This window comes from Pezoporus flaviventris, unplaced genomic scaffold, assembly GCF_033815535.1.
Source record: "Pezoporus flaviventris isolate CSIRO_AGI_PZ_B2104156 unplaced genomic scaffold, CSIRO_AGI_Pfla_v1 ptg000031l, whole genome shotgun sequence".
Lineage (NCBI taxonomy): Eukaryota > Metazoa > Chordata > Aves > Psittaciformes > Psittacidae > Pezoporus > Pezoporus flaviventris.
This window is the reverse complement of record NW_026892579.1, coordinates 11,744,218-11,761,876: the sequence shown is the minus strand read 5'-3', so window position 1 is coordinate 11,761,876 and position 17,659 is coordinate 11,744,218. Positions and strand designations below refer to the sequence as shown.

At 38.9% G+C, this 17,659-nt stretch overlaps 1 protein-coding gene across 8 annotated transcripts in view; it reads left to right on the top strand.

Moving 5' to 3' along the window:
• Window positions 1-17,659, top strand: part of GRIK2 (glutamate ionotropic receptor kainate type subunit 2) — a 407,838-nt gene that overhangs the window by 243,427 nt on the left and 146,752 nt on the right. The window lies entirely within an intron of this gene.

The following is a 17,659-nucleotide window of genomic DNA, read 5'->3' as shown; positions in this document are numbered from 1 at the left end:
GCACATCACTGTCACATAAGAAGAAAGGGAGACAATTTTATGGCTAATTCAAGTGAAACCTGCTAATAGTGGCAGAAAGTGCATGGATAGCTGAAATTAAAATATTCACTAATCTTGTTTCAATTTGCTGTAGGATTTCAGCAGATGGGCAGAACATGTGCTAATCAAAATATTCATATTTACTAGGAAGGTTATTATCTTCTTGCTTTTCTAGTAAATAATAATCTGGTATTGCCGTTGCAACAGATACTGATTATGCCTAACCACACTTTTAAGATGACTGTGTGGGAGCATTATATTTATATTATCTTTAAATGTGTGTATGTATTATACCTTATACACATACTTAGAAATTAAACAGACATTTTTCTAAACTCTCTGTCCATGCATATTTGCACACATGTATAAATGTATAGGTGTTCATTGCTATTAGATTTGATAGTTGTTAAATAACATCATCATTTGGAACTAATTTTCAATGATTGGAACTAATTTTCAGCAATTGGGGTGGAAATTGTGGAAGTATTTCTTATATAATTCTTCAGAAGCAAAAAAAAAATCACATTTTGGTATGTTTTTATTATTCGCCCCTAAAGATTTCTTGGATAAGTATGGCCTCCTAAATTTTCCAATTAATATAATCTTGAAATAAAATGCATTTGAAGAAGTTGCAGCAGTTAAGAATGTGGAACTGGAACTTTTCCAATCCTTTCCTCTTGATAGCAGACGTATGTTCCTTTTTCCCACAGATAACATGTAACTAAACTTATATCAAAATTTATTTTGCCTTTTGAAATGATGTTTACTTAGGAGTGAAAAAAGGTTCTATACTGTGCTACTGCCTAATGGAAGATGTAATCTAAATTCTTAACTGGGATCACAACTTTTACTAATCTCTCTCAGTTTCTCAGTTTTGAAGCTTTTCCTTTAAAATTTTCATAAATAATTATAGAAAACATTAGATTTTTAGATCATGACTACTCTTTTATTATATATGAGGATTAAACTTTTCTTTGTGCCTCAAGACTAGGATTTTCAGCTTGGAGGAATTTAAGAATTATGTACTTGAACAATTGGAAATCACTACCTAATTTGAATTAACTTTAAACATAACTTAGTGTTTTACTTCAGTATCTTTTGAATTTTTGAAAATCAGTATTTTACTAATAAATGCTTACATACAAAATGTTTACATTTATAAAAATAGTAATGGCCTTTTATCCTCTCAACTGAATAGTTTCAGACAATTATATAATGTTTAAAATGCTTCTGGATATATCTTCTTCCAATAACTTGTTATTTTTTTTCCCCCCTCCCCAGTTTATGGTCTTTATGGTCCTGAGGGACTAGAGCCAAACTCTTTGTATTACCGTGTAGAAGTAAAAAAAGCTTCCAATAAGAAATAAGGTTGTAAAAGCAAACAAAGCTTCTGATAAGGAAGGTTTCTTCCTTTCTGAAACAAACAAAAATCTATACAAGTAAAGGAATTTCAGTTTCTTCCATCTCTTTCTTTTCTCTTCTTTCCCTTTTCAAATTTAATTTTGTCATGTTGTTTGGACTCTCTTGTTTTCCTTCATACTTACAGCAAGTCTTGCCCTATAGAGCCTCATGAGGAAAGTTTAAGGAGCATCTCTTTCCTCTTCAAGGCTAGATACAGTTTTCCTTCATGTAATTTTCAAGCAAAAGGTCTGAATAAAATGCAGGACAATATAGCTATGTCTCTTTCATTAATCAAAATTTCAGAAAATTTGACAGCAGCAGGAGTTAGAGACTCCTTAGAAGAGAGATCAAGCATTGTCTTTTGCACTAACATTGTATGTGCTGGGTAATTAAACCTGTAGTCTATCAGTGCTTTTTAGAGCAACATACCTGCTTTATGGCTGCTTTCACTGTATTAATGAAAACACTGGCCTATTGTCAACATTTTCAAAGTCATGTGTAACGCCTAACTCTTACTGATTGTTTTTTTAAGTGATGCTCCTAGATTAACTGACACTCATCTTCTACTACTTATTGAGCATTATTGTTAGTTCATTGTCAAAATATTTCTACATAGAGGATCACTAGATTGTAACACCTTAATCAACAATAATATTTTATATCAGGTAGAACGTTACCACATCCTCCTTTCTGTATTTCTAGAATAACATAGATTTTTTTTGAAGACTCCTTAGATTTTTGCTAAGGGCTTCTGGCTAGTCATCATCAGGTTCAAATAATACAGATGTTTCACAGGACAACCTAGCTAGTAAACCAAAGGCTAGTAAATCAGTAGTGACTTCAGAAATGTGTTTTGCGTTACTTCTCTGTATTTGGAAAATTCAGGACTTTGACAAGTGGTTTATCTCTCTTCCTTTCTGGGCAATATTTAGGATTGTGAACTGTCATTCATTTCATATTTCTTTAAAAAATATAGATGTAATAGTTTAAAAAGATATATCAACTAAGCAAGCATTAAAAAAATAAGAAAATGCCTGAAATATGAGACAAGTAGAGATTCAAAAAAAGATTCTACAGAGAATGCCTTTGTATACGACATTTGAGTGCACTGCTGAGAAGTTAAACTTGTGCTGACAGAAAAACAGAGAACTAGTATTCTAAGATCTTACTTATGAATTGCAAGAAGGGTTTCAAACTATTTAGGCCTTACATTTAGGACATTCTCCTATATCTTAGAAAGGTCTGAAGAACAATCTGGGGAACTACAGGCCCCTTTTGGGGAAGGTGGTTGAGTAGATTGCCTTAAGGGCAATCGTGCAGCACGCAATTTAAAAGTCAGCATAGGTTTATGAAAGGCAAGTCCTGCTTGATTAACTTGATCTCTTTCTATGGCAGGTAGATGAAAGAAAGGTTGTGGATGATGTCTACCTAGAGTTTAGTAAAGCTTTTGACACTCTTTCCATAGCATTCTGCTACAGAAATTGACTGCTCATGGCTTGGATGGACACAGGATTTGCTAGGTAAAAAAACCTTCTGGATGGCCAATCCCAAAAAGTGGTGGTGCACAGAGTTAAATCCAATTAGTGGCCAGTCATAATTGGTGTTTCTCAGGGCTCACTACTGGGGCTAGTGCAGTTTAATCTTTATCACTGATCTGGACAAGTCGATAGAGTGCAGTCTCCTTAAGTTTGCAGGTACCAAGCTGGGCAGCAATGTTGACCTGCTGGAGGGTAGGAGGGCTCAACAGAGGGATCTGGACAGGCAGTATTAATGGGTCAAGGCAAATTTTATGAGGTTCAGCAAGGCTAAATACCAGGTCTTGTACTTGGGTTATGACAACCCCATGCAACACTGCAGGTTAGTGGAAGAGTGGCTAGAAAGCTGCCTGGGGAAAAGGAGCAGGGGGTGTTGGTTGAAAGCAGGCTGGATGTGAACTGGCAGTGTGTCCAAGAAGGCCAATAGAATCCTTGCTTGTATGAGAAATAGTGTGGCCAGCAGGACTAGGGAAGGCATCATCCCCTTGTACTCAGCACTGGCAAAACTGCATTTCAAATCCTGTGTTCGTTTTGGGACCCCTTACTACAAGAAAGCAATTGAGTTGCTGGAGCATGTCCAGAACAGGGCAAAAAAGCTGGTGTAGGGTCTAGAGCACAAGTCTTACACAATGGCTGAGGGAACTGGTTTTTTTTTAGTCTGTAGAAAAGGAGGCTGACAGGAGTTCTTACCTCTTTTTACAATAACCTTGAAAGGAGGTTGTAGCAAGGTGGGTGTCAAACTTTTCTCCCAAGTGACAAGTGATAGGACAAGAGGAAAGGGCCTCAAGTTGTGCCAGAGAAGGTTTAGATTGGATCTTAGGAAAAATGTTTTTACTGATATGTTTGTCAAGAACTGGAATAGGCTGCAAGTGAAGTGGTGGAGTCACCATCACTGGAGGTATTTAAGAGATGTTTAGATGTGGCACTTAGGGACATGGTTTAGTGATGGCAGTTAGCAGTTAACCAACTAGGTTAACAGTTGGACTCAATGATCTTTCCAACGTAAATTTCCAACAGGCCAGGGCTCAGTATGGGAGCTCTGAGCTGGTTGCCCCGGTGGTGGCCAGTGTAGGCACCCAGACAGAACAGATGAGAGAGGAAGTTGCAGGGCAGAGCTTAGAGTGTAGAGAGTGACTTTTCTGGTCTTGTGGAGCGATGGTGCACAATGAACAGGGCTGCACTTGGTGCGCCCTGGTGGAGGTCCTCCTGCAGCAGGGGTTGAGCTGTGGGACGCTGTCAATAGGCTAAAAAGTGTCAGGGAAGCGAGAGGAGGCAGGACTACTTGCTCCAGGCCCAAACTGTGCAGGGGCCTCAAGTGTCCATTGTAGCTCATGCAGGAAAGAAGGAGGGCATTAAACCAAGAATCAGGGAACTAGTAACAAAACCAAAACCAGTGAAAAAAAGGGGAAGAGCACAATTAAAAGCAAGGGGCTTCCTCCTAAATGTGATGTCCCCACCCAGAGCCACTTCGCAGTTCTGCAGGGGGCTAACAAGGAAACACACACTTTACCGCATGAACAACAGGCTGATGCACCAGTGAAGAAGATCCCTACTGGTGCTGCCAGGAAAAAGCAGCAGGTCATAGTAGTAGGGGACTCTATTTTGAAAGGCACAGAGGCACCCATCTCTTGGCCTGACCCAGTCTCAAGGGAGGTATGTTGCCTGCCAGGGGCTCAAATCAGGGATGATGCAGAGAGGCTGCTGGTCTCATAAGTCCCACTGACTATTACCTGCTTCTAGTTGTCCATGTAGGCGATAGTGATATAGATAGCAGTAGCCCAGAGAACATTAAGAAGGACTACAGAGCCCTGGGAGAGGTGGTTAGGGGATCTGGAGCTCAGACAGTCTTTTCATCAATTTTCCAGAACAAAAGGGGAAGACCTTAAAAAGGCTAGGCAGATTTGACAGGTTAATAAATATTTAGAACAGTGGTACCATAGTCAGGGATTTGGGTATTTAGAACATGGGACTCAATTTGGGAGGCTAGATCTACTGGAGGCTAAGGGAGCTGGTCTGACAGCAAAGGGGAAGAGGAGTTTTGGTAGGAGGCTTGCCAGACTGGTCAAGAAAGCTTTAAACTATATGTGTTGGGGGAGGGAGAAATCATTCTATCCCAGCACTCCCAATCAGTTGCCAGCACCTATAATAAATGCCCGGAGCAATGTAGAGATATTTCTGCAACTCCAACAAATGAGATGGATTCATTTGGAGCTCAGCTTCGACGCCTCTATAAAAACACACATAGTATGGGGAACAAACAAGAGGAATTAGAGATGTGTGCCTGTCTATGAGGATATGATATCATTGGTGTTACAGAAACATGGTGCGATGGTGTTGTTCAAGGCCAGGATGGACAGAGCCCTAGGTGACATGGTTTAGTGTGAGGTATCCCTGCCCATGGCAGGGGGGGTTGGAACTAGATGATCTTAAGGTCCTTTCCAACCCTAAATATTCTGTGATTCTGTGATTCTATGACTGGAGTGTTGGAATGGAAGGTTACAGGCTCTTTAGAAAAGACAGGCCCGGCAGGCGGGGAGGGAGAGTTGTTGTTTATGTTACGGATAGGCTGGAGAGTATGGAACTCTATCTGGGGACAGGTGAGCAATCAACAGAGAGTTTGTGGGTCAGAGTCAGAGGGAGAACAGCCTCACACTCACAGGCCCTTTTTCTCATGGGGGACTTCAACCACCCTGATATCTATTGGAGGGATGGTATAGCTTGGCACAAGGAATCCAAGAAGTTCATTGATTGTGTGGAAGAAAACTTCCTTCTACAAGTAATAGAGTAGCCGACAAGGAGAGGTGCCATGCTTGACCTCGTGCTCACCAACAGGGAAGGGTTGGTTGGAAATGTGACACTCCAGGACAGCCTTGGTTGTAGCAATCATGAGATGGTCGAATTTGAGATCCTCAGGACAGTGAGAAGAGTGTGCAGCAGGCACACTGCCCTGGACTTCAAGAAAACAGACTTTGGCCTCTTCAGGAACCTGCTTAGTAAGGTTCTATGGGATATAGCCCTAGAGGGCAGGGGGGCCCAAAACTGTTGGTTGATATTCAAGGATCACCTACAGCAAGCTCAGGAGTGCTGCATCCCAACTAGAAGGAAGTGCAGCAGGAGGGCCAGGAGACCTCCTTGGATGGATAAGGAGCTCCTGAGGAAAACTGAAAAGAAAAAAGAGGCTTATAAAAGGTGTAAGCAAGGATAGGCAGCCTGGGAAGAATACAGGGATGTTGTCCTGGAAGCAAATAAAAGACAGACTAGGGACAAGATGTGCCATCTCTGAAAGCTATCAGGAGAACCAGGTACCCTGGGTTTGGGGAAGGCTGATGTTCCTAATGACTTCTTTGTCACAGTCTTCACTGGCAAATGCTCCGACCACATGACCCAGGTTTTGGAAGGCAGATGCAGGGACTGTGAGAATGAAGACCTTATGCCTACTGTAGGAGAGGAACCGGTTCGAGACCATCTTAAGTACGTGAAGGTACACAAGTCTCTGAGACCTGATGAAATCCATCCATGGGTCCTGAAGGAGCTGGCAAATGAAGTTGCTAAGACACTGTCCATCATATTTGAAAAATCTTGGCAGTCAGGTGAAGTTCCTGATGACTGGGAAAAGGAAATATATCCCCCATTTTCAAGCAGGGGAAAATGGATGACCCAGGAACTAGAGACCAGTCAGTCTCACATCTATGCCTGGCAAAATCTTGGAGCAGGTTCTCCTGGAAGGCACGCTAAGACACATGAAAAGCAACAAGGTACTTGGTGACAGCCAGCATGTCTTCACTAAGGGGAAATCCTGCCTGACCAGTTTGGTGGCCTTCTGTGATAGGGATACGGAACTGATGGACAGGGGTAGAGCAGTTGATGTCATCTACCTGGACTTGTGCAAGTGTTTGACACTGTCCCACACGACATCCTTGTCTCTAAATTGGAGAAGCATCGATTTGATAGATGAACCACTCGGTCAATAAAGAACTGGCTGGATGGCCGCATGCAAGGAGTTGTGGTAAATGGCTCAATGTCCAGATGGAGAACAGTAAGAGGTTGTGTCCCTCAGGGATCAGTGTTGGGACTGGTCTTGTTCAACCTCTTTGTTGCTGACATGGACAGTGGGATTGAATGCGCCCTCAGGAAGCCTGCCAATGACACCAAGCTGTGTGGTTCGGTTGATACCCTGGAGGGAAGGAATGCCATCCAGAGGTACCACGACACACTTGAAAGTTGGGCTGATGCCAGCCTCCTGAATTTTAACCATGCCAAGTGCAAGGTCCAACACCTGGGTCAGAGCAAACCTAGGCACAACTACAGGCTGGGCAGAGAAGAGATCCAGAGCAGCTTTGTGGAGAAGGACTTAGGGGTGCTGGTTGATGAGAAGCTGAACATGAGCCAGCTGCAGTGTGCACTCACAGCCCAGAAAGCCAACCATATCCTGGGCTGCATCAAGAGGAGCATGACCAGCAGGTCAAAGGAGGTGATCCTGCCCCTCTACTCTGCTCTTTTGGGACCTCACTTGGAGTATCGTGTACAGTTCTGGTGTCCTCAACCTAAAAAGTACATGAAACTGTTGGAACAAGTCCAGAGGAAGGCCATGAGGATGTTCAGGGGTCTGGAGCACCTCCCATATGAAGACAGGCTATATGAAGCTGGGGCTGTTCAGCCTGGAGAAGAGAAGGCTGCTTGGAGACCTCATAGCAGCCTTCCAGTATCTGAAGGGGACCTACATGGATGCTGGAGAGGGACTCTTCACTCGGGACTGTAGTGATATTAAAAGGGGTAACAGGTTAAAACTTAAACAGGGGAAGTTTAGATAGACTATAAGGAAGAAGTTCTTTACTGTGAGGGTGGTGAGGCACTGGAATGAGTTGTCCAGGGAACTTGTGAATGCTCCACCTGGCGTGTTCAAGGCCAGTTTGGACAGAGCCTTGGGTGACATGGTTTAGTGTGAGCTGTCCCTACCCAAGACAGGGGGGTTGAACTAGATGATCTTAAGGTCCTTTCCAACCCTAACTATTCTGTGATTCTATATCAGCGGTGAGATACCAGGCAATGACATGTTTATTTTACTTTTTTTCTCTACTTGAGTAAACAAGCAAAATAGGAAAAATAAAAGTTAATTTAAATTTGATGCCATTCTGTCTTTGTTCTCCGTACTTGTTTTATTGTTAAGGTCCTTAGAACAGATAGTACTCACAGTATATTAATATATACTATAACATGACAAACGCAAACTAACTTTTGCATATGTTGTTAACACTTTTTGTGTCTGAAAAAATACTACACTAAAACCCCCAAACCCATGGAAACTCAGTACTACTTTATTTGTTTTATGTTTTTCACAGAGATACCTGCATCTGCATGCATAGAAAGGGAACTGGGTGCATGTATTTGTAGTATTTGATTCGGTAGCATTTTAAAGATGATTTCTTAAAGTTTGGTTTTGCAAAAATGTGTTTCTCCATTCTTGAGGGGGTAATGCTTTCTTTATTATAAGTGTGTAAATTGCTGATTGTTTTTTTTACCCAGTGAGGCTGGGGGGAGGGGGGGGGGGGTTGAGTGAGCCCCCAGAGGGACTCTCACTTCTGGTGCCAAGTGCCCGGCACATGCTGGGTGTGACCCGCTCTGGGGGCAGCAGCATGTAGGGAGTTTGACTGGGGTGGCACACCTATCATAGCATAATGCAGGTGCCCCAACATGAGGTCAGGGAGGAGGGAAACCTCCCACAGAACAGAAGGGCAAAAGAAAAGCTCACTGGATCCTGATTTTCAGTATGAGTACAGACTGTGAAAGCGGGGCCTCATGATCCTTCTGGCTTTTTGGGTTGTAAGCAGGAGGTGTCAGAAAAGTTACCACAGGGATAACTGGCTTGTGGTGTCCAAGTGTTCATAGTGATGTCGCTTTTTGATCCTTCGATTTTGGCTCTTCCCATCATTGTGAAGCAGAATTCACCAAGCATTGGATTGTTCACCCACTAATAGGGAACGTCAGCTGGGTTTAGACCATCATGAGACAGGTTAGTTTTACACTACTGATGGTGTTGTTGCAATAGTAATTCTGCTCAATAGGAGAGGAGCCACACGTTCAGACCCCTGGTGTGTGCGTGCTTGGCTGAGGAGCCACTGGTGCGAGGCTACCATCTGCGGGCTTATGACTGAATGCCTCTAAGTCAGAGTCAGAATCCTGCCTAGATGTTTGATGTTGTGTTATTGTGACATTAGTCAATCGAGATTGACCCAGGAGATGACAGTCTTGTTCAGAAGGCATGGGTAAAGCCCTTCCCAAATCTTTGTTTGCAAAGCCAAGCCACCTCCACACTTGCCTTTGGGCAACCGTCCTAGGAGAAGGAAAACTCTAACTTCAAAACCTGGCAGATGGAGCTCATCTAAGCTTGTAAGGTCTTCCATCTAAGAGAAGGACACTCTAATCAAACCTACGACCTGAGGACTTTGCTGTCACCATCCTAGCTAGCTAGGCCCTGGCCCTGGTGTAAAGGGGGGGGGGAAGTTCCGTGCACGCTGTGCCTCACCTAAAAAAATCCACTGCACAGGCCCAAAGGGTTTACCCACACTTGCAAAGACCTGTAAGCAACAGGTGAGGGACGAAACTTCAGGTGATAAAGTGCACTGGAAACTGCAGATCCAACTCTGCATGCGGGTGGCTCAGGACATTGGTCGCTCAAGATTGACCCAGGAGATGACAGTCTTGTTCGGAAACATCCTGAATGACCAAGCAGCCTTTTCTCCAACTGGATTTGCCTATCCCACATTGCACTTAGTCATCATGATTGTAGTAAGCATGGGTAAAGCCCTTCCCAAATTTTTGTTCGCGAAGCCAAGCCATCAATCAATCAATAAATAAATTGCTGAAACATTTTACATTTCTTGGTTTTGCACGACTTTTTTTTTCTTTTAATATATTAGCTACCGAAAACAAGCAAAATATACAGGTGAAACAATTTAAAGAAGAAATCTTAATTGTTTTTACACATAAATTTTATATTAAAATTTACAAATGATTATGAATATTAAGAAAAAAAGATTGTTTCCTATTCTGTCTTCCTTTAAAAGAAAGCTATTCTGTGAGCGCTAACTATAGGTGGGTTTGGTTTCTTTTGCTTTTTTGCTTTTTTTCTTTTTCCTTTAAATTATGTTATTTTAAAGCCTTGATAATCCTGGTCACATTTTCTTTATTCAGAGAAGTGGTATCTGATTTGTATTCATTAATGTATTAATAGATACAATTTTGATGACCATCTTCTGTGTGTGTCAAATTGTTTGCTGAGATAATTAGCATTATGGTGATCTTGTTAATTTTGACTCAGAAAAAAAGGCTTATCAGTGAAAAACATGGAACTTGAGAGGGTAAACAGCGTGATAATTTTATGAAACAAGGGCAACTTATGCAATAGTTGTGAAAAGTAATTTTTGGCAATGCCTACCTTTGCTCTCAGTGTTATTACATTAACAAGGGACTAATAATTGCAGATACTTTCAAAAAGAATGGAGGATTTTTATATTAACTCCTTTCTTGATGTACACTTTTAGAATCTACTTGCCAGCTTACATCAGGTCTCATAAAATCAAATTAATCTAGAGTACAGTTCCACAGATGAGAATTTTTTACCTCAGAGGGGATACAGGCTGTGAGAGGCTAAGTTCAGGTTCAAAATACTTAAAGCTTTGATAAAAGGTGTCTGTTGGGGCACTATCTACATAGGCTTATGTTTTAGCCAAGAGAGACTTAGTGAAAACAATCATACCAGAGCCTAGAAATAAATTTGACTTATCTTCTAAAGCTTTTTCTAATGGAATAATTCAGTTTAGATGCTCCATGATGTCATGCATGTCCTCCTGAGGCAGCAGATTGTGACAGAGGACACCTGTCCTATTCTGAAGCCGCACATTTGAGGACAGGTTATCTATCCAAGGTATTTCTTCTGCAGTTGACATATTAAGAAACAGAAAACACTTTTCTAGAATATGTTCAGCTGGCTTGCTCTTTAGACACCATCATCTGTATTGATTAGACTTTCACTGGCTGTGGTGGAAGCTTAAACTGCCACTTGAGCTTCATTTAGCTGTCTGAAACACCCACATAGTGCTGGCAGATCTAAAACCTATGGGAGATCCTTTCATTGATGCAACAACAACTAGAGGCATGGGGATACCTTAGAGCATATCACAAACTCTAATCCAGTTCAGAAAAGGGCCTGGAATAAGAACCCAGTCATCTGCCTTTTGGTGTTATCTCATGTGTAGGTTCTTCTTGAAGCAATTTTTAGGGTACAACCTGTTGTTACAAAATTATCTTCATACTGCACTTGCTATAGTATTCATTGAGTATACATCTTTTTTTTTAATTGCAGTCAGTAACTTACTCTCTCAAAAAAGTATACTAAGACTTTTCCAAAGGCCAAGCCTTATTTGTGTAAGTAAACATAACTCTTTTCTCACAGAATTATGGTATTTTCCAATTATTTGTTTTCATCATCCCTGTCATCTATCATGTTTGTATTAGCTGCTGGAAAAAAATAAGGATTACCATAAGAAACTAGATGTGATAAACAACTGTGTGAGAACCTTTATCCATTAAGAAAGAAAATAGTAATTTTTCTACCAGTGACTTCATAGCAAGTTTGCATGTCTGTGTGTGTGTTCCTAAGTTTTCTGTACCTTTAAAGAGCTGTCTGGATAGAACTTCTTCATCTGTTTGTATAACTTGCTGAAATATTTTTTAATCAGGTTAACAACAAAGCCTAGTTTGTTTGATGGTTTAGTTGTGGTTTGGCTTTTTGTGTGTGTGTGTCTGTATGTTTTTGTTTTCATTTTTTAAATAATTTCTGTTGATGGCACAGTTTAGAAGATGTGGAATAATACTTATCAATACAAATTATATTCACAGAAAAAAGGGTATTTTTCATTTCTTATAGCAAGAAATATTCAGGCTATTCAGAATAAGGGAAATAAGAAAGTGGAGAGAAAATGTACATACGCTTTGAGGTGTCAAAGATCAATTGTTACACAGATTTTTAACAAATAATATGAAGGATCAAATGATCATGTGAATGTAGAATGTAATGTGACAGGCTTCTAAACTTACGTCAAGGGAATTATGCTGGGACTCATTTCCCTTCTAGTAAGACTTGAACCCACTAAGGCACCATGAGTTCTGGTAGGACTCAAACTAACCTGTCTTCTCGCAAGAAGGACTCAAACCCACTAGTGTGCTTCTGTTTCTAGTAGGGCTCAAACCCATACTTGAGCTTCGGCATTCCACCACTGACTGAGGAGAGAGACACAGAATGAAGTCTCGAATTACAAAGGATTTTTAATTAAACAATGGTCATATAATGCCTCAGCCTAATGTTTGGCGACCTAATACTAGGGGTAGGATAAACAGTTACCACTGTTTGTGTAATTAGCGCATGCTCATCACATGCAGGATCAGTGTGTACTTGTGTCATGCAGGTGGCTGGTTGATCTTCATGCTTCTAAACCTGTGCAGGTGGAGTGGTTTTGGATGGGATTCTGGTCAGCTGCTGTTCTGAGAACCTTGAGCTCATCACTGGGCTTGGGTGACAGTACTTTCCCATTGTCTGAGACTCTTTGCAATCCACTAATGTTGGTTCTTTAAACTTCACATCTAATTTTTGAAATGAGGGTGGAAAGGGTTCATGACTCCTTCAGAAGAAGGGTTTCAAGGTGTAGAGGTAAGGCTAAGGAAAACTTGTTTGGAAAACAAGTGAAATTTTATGTGAAAATTCATTAAATAAGTTTTACTACAGGGAAACTTTTATGTTCTTAATACGCTGAGGAAATCTTATCTCAATATACAAAATGTAATAATAGGTACTAAATTCTGAGCCCTCAAAAACCACTCATCGGGTTTTAGTTTGAATGAATATCAAGAGGAAGATACTCAGTTCAGCAGAAGCTGTAACATTTTAAGTGTCTGAATAGTTTTCATCTGCAGAATCCATAAATCTGTCTTTATTTTGGAGTTTCCAACTCTTCTTTATAGATTGCATTACAAAATGTCTTGTCCAGCTATAAAGATTTCACACTTTTTAGAATTGCTCCTTGTATGAGTTTACATGGGATACATTGAGAAGCTTTGCATTAAGAAAGTAGAATTTAAATTGCTAATACGTAGTGTAGTATACAAAATTTAGGTTAAAGTTTTGGCAAGCTATGTGAGATTTTATTTTTTTTTTCCAGAACTTAGCTCTAAGATAGCAACTGCAACTGACTCTAAGGTGACACGTGATGAAAATTTTAATCATGCTAAACATTTTCTATATATAACAGAAGTTTGAACTCCAGTCCTTCTGGGAGATGATGTTTTAAGGGTCAACACTCCATAAACCACATAGTGTCTTGCAAAGTTTGCAGTTAAAGTACAGTTGTTTCTTGAGCCAGTCACTCTGGTGAATACAGATAGATGATAGGTTGAATGCCTACTGATTTCTGCTGGAGTTTTTTTTTTTTTTTTTCTAGTTACTTGGTATTTTATTTTATTTTTATCTACCCTCTTAAAAAAAAAGACACAATTCCCTTTTTTCTGTCCTCTTTGTATATGATTAAAATACTACAGTTTCTATTTTTTGTATTGCAATCTGTTTTTTTAGCTTTCTTACATTTTCTTTATAATTTGTCTCTTTCATGATTTATCTATTTAGCCATTTGAAGGCCATCTGTTCTGAGTGCATTTTTATTTCTTGGTATTTACCTTACAAATTCAGCATTCTATGCTGAAAAATTCTTCTTCTAGTTTCCAGTAATCATTATTGGTTACATTTGTTAATTTACGCTTTTCCAGCACAACTCTGTTTAAACAAAGCAACTAATTCACATTATTTAATATTTAAAAATAGTACTCAAAATCCTTCAGTTATTCTTTGTCATAATATACGACCAATGATTCTGTTAAGGGACTTCAATATTTTTTTCAGACATATGTTTACTGTTTTAAATAGTCATAATATCTTCCAGTTATTATTGCTTGAATGCTTTCTTTTCCACATTAAAATAGTATTTATTTTCTGTGTGAAATCTGCCCTGGGGTCTACAGGATAATTTATTATGATCATTTGTAATATGTCAGAAGAATATCACCTGGGTTTTTGTGCCTTTCAGTCTAAGCTAATTCATTAATTGACAGCTTCCACTGCTCTGACCTTTTATTTCCAATGTAATTTGTTTCAAGCTGAATAAGCAACAGCAGGTGTCTGCTGACAAGCAACTATGTGTCTTTTGTTGCTTAAGCTTCTGCTTTTCACTTCAAACAAACAATATATTCATAGACTTACAGAAGCCCTCTGCAAATTTTTATCTTTCATGTCTGAATTTATCAATATAATCCACTCAAATATGCCTTACTATGCATTTTTTGTTTGTTTGTTTGCTTCAAGATGAAAGATCAAAGATATTCTCTTCCACACAACCACAGAAGAACTAGCAACAACAATTTTACTACTGCTTTGAATGATCAGCCAAAAATCAGTCTCTGTACTCACAAGATGGCACTTAATTTACATGTCTGCTTAGTCACTCTCTAATAAAGGCTGTATGCAATATTCCCATGGAAAAAATGTACAAACAGATCCTAACTCCAAGTAAATGTTATGCAGAAATAAATAAATAAATAATATAAATAAATAATATAAATTCAGTAAAGAAAGTTCAGAGAGAGTACAGCAGAAAGCTTTGCAGAAAGCCATGAAATATGCCAGAGAAATCTAAAACATCAATAATCTGAAATGTCAAAGAAATCCTAAACCATAGGTTTAGGTCAAGTGTGCAAAATACGTATTCAGTGAGAAACATAGCAGAAGTGCATATATGATTTCCTTAATAAATTGCCAGCAAAGGATTTGTTACTGATTTAAAGTACAGGACAGTCTGAAGATGTATTTTTCAAAAAAGAGCAGTTGAGTGTAAACAATTACTTTCCAAAGAACTTCCAAACCATCTGCTTTTGGTAATGGAAGAATTGGTAATATTTCTAATATTGCAGTAAGACATGAGGATAATAACGTATACACTTTTTCTTAATGGTTATTAATGCGATTACATGATTTTTTTGAACTGTTCACATCCTATGTGTCCTGAAGAAACTGGATGAAAAATTTTACGTACATTTTCAGTTATTTTAGACCAGAAGTAGCAGGAGACTTTGACAATAGGGTTTTCCTAATAAGTGCTCTGAGATGTGTGGATTTTATTTATTTGGGTTTTGTTTTGGTGATCTGTACTTAGAGGAATGCTTATCTGACATTTCTAGGGGTAAATGAATATTTCCTTCTTGTTCATTTAACTATGGTATGTCTAAGTAATGTATTTTACTGTTAGGATATTATGGTTTTCTTATTTTAATTTTCACAATTTTAACTAATGGACCTTTTTCTTTTAAAAACACTTTTCTGTTCCTATCTGAAAATACCCTTCTTTTTTCCATTTCTATTTTTTCTCTTTTTCATTCTACCAGTCTTACTGAATCCTATCAGTGTATTGCCAAAGAATCTAACTTACTTTTTTGGAGATAAAACTCAGGAATTACACTAAATTACAGGCCAGGATTCCTCATGATAATAGCATGTTTTGCTGTGTAGAACGGTTAGTTTATAATTTCTTTTACTTGCCTTGACCATTTTACTGCTTGCCCACATTCATAAATAGGATGTCTGCCCACTTCCATGGCCACCCCCCACTTTTTTTTTTTTTTTTTTTTTTATTTTTTAGTGATGGTCAATCACAGGTTAACAAGTTTCTGGAAATGATTTTCGAATCAAATGTTCTTTGAGAAGTTACTGCCAAAAGAATGCCAGCGCTGGGACAAATCAAACGTATTAGGGAGCAAATATTTTAGAGGCTGGTTTAAGTAATTAGTACGTAAGCATTAACACAGAATACATTTTAAATCTAAACCAGTATGATCCCCATTTATACTTATTAGCTATTTGGATATGCGTAGCTAATGTCAGTTATGTAAAATGATTAAGTTCAAGTTACAGATGAAAACTGTATAGTGAATAACTGGAACTCATTGTCACTGCACTGCCAGTGAAGTGAATCATAGCCCATCAAGGCAGAGGCATGAAGCTTTTCAAATGAAGCTCCAAAAGGTAACTCTTTAGCTCAAGCATTATCTATGCTTACAGCAGTGATTAGGAACTGATTGGATCCAGTACTAGGGCTGTATTCATAAAAGTGTTACATTTTTCATATCCTTCATATCCTCATACAGTTATCTGATCCTTACAATCGATTTTGCTGTTGTAATGATCATAGAATAATAGAATGGGTTGGGTTGGAAGGGAGCTTTAAGATCATCTGGTTCCATCCCCTGCCATGGGCAGGGAAACCTTCACTAGATCAAGTTGCTTAAAACCCCATCTAGACTGGCCTCGAGCACTTCCACACATGGGGCATTCCTGGAAAACTGATGAAAAAACTTCTCTATTCGAATGTGCTTTTCCTCCAAGGAGGAAATTTCACAATTTTATTTTGCATGTCAAATTTTTAGCAAGTTATTTTTAGATCTTATAATTAATCTGTTCATTCAGTCTTTTTCTACAATACCTATACTTGAGTGTGCAGTACTTGATCACTGCAAAGATTAAAATAAGTTCAGCTGTACAGGGAAAGTTGAATGGTACCAGTTTTCTCAATTTTCCCTTAGTCTTCCTCTCTGCCTACTCAGTCCTTATTTTAACCTCATTCTTTTTAGAAGTAATAATTAAGGAGTTTGATTGCATGCTTGGTACATCAGGAATTCACAAATTCTACTCATAACTCTGAATGTGACACACTCAGAACTTGTTCATAAAAAATGTTGCTGTTTAACTTCTTGGATTTTCTTCATTTGGAAATGGTAACAGAAAGTTTTTGAAAGACTTGCAGGTGAGCTGTATAAATCAACTAGAAGTGTATTCATGCAGTACAAGTAACATAACCAAATAAATTCTTAATATTGTCACCAATACTAAAAGGTGTTTGTTGTTGTTTGTTTTTTTTTAAAAAAAAAAGAGCAATTTGTGTTTTGCTCATCTCCAAAGAGTTTCAACGCATCTCAAAGTGAACATTTCATGGAATGTAGGGAAGAGGGACTATAGCACACTGGAGTATGTCAACTTTCAACAAAGCGGCATTTTCGTAAAACAGTTTCAGGATGTGCTAGCAGGACATATGTCCCTGGGAATGATACCCAAAACACAACATCATTTGGGGAACTGAAAGGTATTAATTCTGACTCATTCTTACCGTATCAAAGATAGTTTAGTTTTTTAAGAGAATTATACAGAAGTCAAACTTTCAGAGTTGAGTAAGAAAAAAACAACCTGTCAGTGCAGCCTTAAGTTCAAAATGCATTAGATGAAACTGATTGTGTGTGTTATGAAGAAAATCATGTTACTTTGTCACAATAGCTTGAAATTAATTTGCACAGTAAATTTTTATTGTGCTATTTCCTGACCTGTGAAGGCCTGATTAGCAGTAATGTGTGGTAACCTATGAAGATAAGTAACATCCTAAGATTGTGTCTTAGCATGAAACAAATATGTATAAATACACATATAGGCGTTACCAGTGACTGCATATAGGTATTTAAAAGAATGAATGTATATTTTTGTGTGAATACGTGGGGCATAGTACTCATGAATTGCCAGAAAGAACACTGAAAGGATGCTG